Below are 4,597 nucleotides of genomic sequence, written 5' to 3'. Positions count from 1 at the left end.
AGTGTTGAGAGATTTGTCTTCAATCTCTCTAATCCTGTCTTCTATTGATATGGTTCTACTCTTTATCTCTTTCAATGTGTTATGTATTTTTGTAACCTTAGTATTAATCTTCTGGATTTCCGTTTACTCTTTTTGTATTGTTTCTAATTATTTATTAATTCTGTCACTTGTTTTTGTATTGTTTCCTTTTATTCTTCTAGAGTTTCTTCTGTGTTTTCTTTTTATTTTATCAGTGCTGCTTTTTTTTTTTTTTTAATCTGCCTCTCAATCCATGGAAGGCACCTAAATATTATTCTTTTGAATTCCTTCTTAGACGGTTCCAATGCCACTTCTTCCTCAGAGTGGATTTTTTTTTTTTTTTGCTCAGTATTCTGGCCCCTTGTTTGTACTACTTTATCTTGCTTCTTTGTGTGAAATGGGATGTCAGTTGTCTCCAAGACATCGTGATGTCATTGTATTTAATTTAATTGGTGATTATATGTTGATGTGGTTCACCCAGGTTTATGTTTGTTTGCTTTGTTTTAATATGTCTGAGCAAGTAGGTCTGGTGTACTACTCTACCTACTAGTTTGGCTGCATTTAAGCACTCACCATCTTTCTCCTGATGGGTATAATAGAGGATGAGAATATGTGCACAGATTTCTGTTTGCTGTTCATGTAAAGCAATTGAGAACAGGTTGGACTGGTATTGACCACCATCTATTGTTGACTGGTTGGTGTAGAAGCTGGTAGTGGCCCTCTCCCAGCAGGTGGGGCTGTGGGAGGTGTGGATGTGGTCAGGTCATGTGAGTAAAATTACTGTCTCCCACCAGGTGGTGAAAATAAAAACAACAACAAAAAGGAGAGATCAATACTTGCACCTTAGATGGCTGCTTGCAAACTTTTAAAATCCCATTTGCTATCCCCCAAAGTAGGATATAGAACAATGTCTTTGTGGACTGTGTTATGCCAATTGACTTTGATGTGCCTTGCAACTATTTCCTGAATCTGGAGGCCCAGTGACCCACTCCCTCAAGGTGTTTTGTTATGGCTAAGAAGTTTTCATGTCTTTGCTCCCTTGAAACACCCTCCTTAATGACATTTAGACCTTGATGCATATTCTTTCCTCTTTTCTATGCATAAACCTTCAAGATCTCCTTTTAGTTTAATTTCTCTTTAATATATTCCCTTTCAAATTTTCTCCTGAGGCAAACTTTCTCTTTCTAATATATCTCTTTCCTTTACTTTGTTTTCATTTTTCCTCTGCGTATTTTCTGACATGAAGATTGGCAGATGTTTTTCACACCACTTCTGTTTTTCTGTCATATTGTGAGCCACTATGTTCCTTAGGGCCAATATTCCTTAATTATTAAGTGTTTGTAAATGCCTTTGGTCAGCAATAATTTCTTTGCATTACTTCTCTAGCATAACCTAAGATGATGGCATATTCTTCAAAAAGAATATTGAGGCCAATTTACAGTAGCAGACTATCATGTCTTTCTTCCTTGGAGCACCTAGTGGTTTAAATTTAAGATTAATACCTCTAAACTTTCCTCTTTGACTTTGAGTGTAGGAATTTGGTACAGCAAGATCTGGGGTGACTTATTTGAGTCTGCCATTGACAATTAAAATCTAGACTCTTACATTCTGTTACTCTGTGACCCACATGGAACTTAGCTATCCTTGCAGACCTGGGTGGAAGCCACAATGAAAGCAGAAAAATATGCTGCCGAAACTCTGCTTCATTTGAGATGAGACTTCACTGGGAGTCTTCTGATGATTTAATCCTGTCTGCAATCACAAAACTAGTCATAAGTATATAATGCAATATCAGCTGCAGCTGCTCATAGACTAAGTTGCTTTTCTATTTCAACTCAAGTTTGGTTTGTAAGGCCTGTGTGACTAACTGTGGTAGTTCAGTTTGTGTGTCAACTTGTCTGGGCCTGCTTGAGTGGCTGGGCAGCTGGATGTAGTATTCTCCATGATGAGATTGGTAATCAATTCCATGGTGGAATCTACTGGAAGCAGCTGAGTAGCTGCCTTAGGGATAGGTCTGCTTCCTGTATATAAGCAGAAGCCTTGGGGAACAGTCTCTAGCTTATGACATGCTTGGATCCTGCATGTAGTCATGTCATTGTTCAGCAGCCTGTCATGCTCTGCGGACCTTGAGACTTACAATGAACTTGAATTAATGGCCTGCCATGTGATTTGGTAACATCAGGATTGTGCCTTTTTACTTGTCAACCTTGAGCTTGTCAGCCTCAGCAGCCAGCAGCTGAGTGAAGAGAAGCCTCCAACTTCAGTGAGCTGGGAGCAGGAGGCAGAGCTACAACTCAAGGTTAAGGGGCTTTTACCCAGCTCCTAGAGCCTGGTACTTTGAACTTGGACTTAAAGCCTCCAAACTATAAGAGAATAAACTTCTGTTTGTTAAGGCCATCCCATTTGTTGTATATTCTTGTCAGAACAGTTCCAGGTAACCAGAACACTAATATTTTGCTAAGGTCACTGAGATCACCAACCCTTTCTAGGAGCAGTGCCTTAGACAGAATCCCTTGCCTATGCACAAAGTTATAGGGTCAGAATCTTTTAGTGACCTGAGGTTTAAACTCACTTAGCCAGGCTGAAACACCTAAAAACCAACTTAAGGGAAATCAGGCACAAGGTGCAATATTGACTGCTGAAAATGGTAGGGTTTAAAATCTTTGCATGGCCAGGGCTTTGTATAGTACCTCAAAAGCTTAAATAAGTTTGCATAGTTGGAGGTGACTCAAGACTGTTGACAAAACAAACAAACAAAAACAAAACTCAATCAATCCTCCAGGCTGTAGAAGCCTCTGTATTCTGGTTTTGGGTTTCCAATTTACTCAGGTGTGTGGCAACAATGGAGTTCCTGATATGGAACCTAAGAACTACGTAGACTTGCCATCTTGGAACAGACAACACTGAATACTCTAATAACAGCACTCCAGTTCCCTTGCATGCATGAGAGGCCAGGGAGGTATTTGCCACATGGGAAGGAATATGAACCAAAGGAAAGGAGACCCTTTGTTTTGGTTACCTAGGAAGGTTGGGCAATCCTACTTCCATAGTGATACTGCCTCGGAAACCCAAGGAGGGGTCGCTATGAGTCGGGGCCAACTCGACGGCAAACAACAACAAAACAACAGTGCTACTCTGACAAGAATATACCACAAATGGGACAGCATTAACAAACAGAGTAGTTCATTCTCTCACAGTCTGGAGGCTTTAAGTCCAAGTTCAAAATGACAGGTTCTAGGGCCTGGGTGAAAGCCCTTCAACCTTAGGCTTCAGCTCTGCCTCCTGCTCCTGACTGACTGAAGCTGGAGGCTTTTCTTCACTCAGCTGCTGGCTGCTGAGGCTGACAAGCCTAAGGTTGACAAGTAAAAAGGCACAGTCCCAATATTACCAAACCACATGGCAGGCCATTAATTCAAGTCCATTGAAAGTCCCAAGGTTGGCAGAGCATGGCAAGCGGCTGAACAACAACACACCTACATGCAGGGTTCAAGTGTGCCATAAGCTAGAGACCATTCCCAAAGCTGTTTCTCATATACAGGAAGCAGGCGACATGCTGAAAACAGCTACTCAGCTGCTCCAATAGATTCCACCATGGAGTTTATTACCATTCTCACCATGGGGAATAACTACATCCAGCTGCCCAGCCATTCAACCAGGCCCAGCAAGTTGACACACACACTTAACTACCACACACTCAGCAGTAATCAAGAGATTTTAAAATTGCTCTTAACTCTTATATAATATACTGAAAGGGGATCTTTGACATGTAATAATACACTGAAAGGAGATCTTTGATATGAGAACGAAGGGTTTATACCTAGTTTATTAAACAATGTGGAATAATTGGAACTTTAAAGCAGAAAAGTAAAATAATCAGAATTTAATATGGCAGTGCACTTCTTGTCTGTCTTGACATATTGTGATGGCTTGCATATCGTCATGATGATGGAAGCTATGTCACTGGTATTTCAAAGATTAACAGAGTCACTCATGATGGACATATTTCAATGGAACTTCTAGACAAAGACAGAAAATTATCCAGTGAAAACTCTAACCTCCAATATAATGCTGGAACATGAGCCCATTAGGCTGGAAGGAAATACATGATAGCTGTAACAATGCACTCAAACATACTGGTGATGATGTAGATGACACAGGACTGGGTGATGTCTTATTCTGTTACACACAGGGTCACAATGAGTCAAAAACCAACTCCACAGCAACTGACAACCACAACACAACAGTGATGCGTCGTCAGAAGGTGTGAAGAAAATGGTTAGGAAGCTATTGGAATATTTAAGCAAGAGGACAAAAGAGATGAAAGTTATAGCAAGTATGAAGGACTATTTGAAAAATTTGCTAGGGTCACTGAGATCACCAACCCTTTCTAGGACTATTTGAAAAATTTGTTCACACACAGATCTGAATGTGTACAAAAATAAAGAGAGAGACCCAGTTAATAGAAGAGATTTCAAAGCTGAGGTTATGAGAAAAATCACGGAGACATTAAAAAGTTAGGAAGACAAAAGAATGTTTTTTTTTTTTAAATTTATTTGTTTTTATTTGGGTTAAGATTTAC

The sequence above is a fragment of the Orycteropus afer genome, unplaced genomic scaffold (assembly GCF_000298275.1).
Source record: "Orycteropus afer afer isolate SDZICR_OR568_19922 unplaced genomic scaffold, OryAfe1.0 scaffold01020, whole genome shotgun sequence".
NCBI classification, from domain to species: Eukaryota; Metazoa; Chordata; class Mammalia; order Tubulidentata; family Orycteropodidae; genus Orycteropus; species Orycteropus afer.
This window is presented reverse-complemented; position numbering follows the sequence as displayed.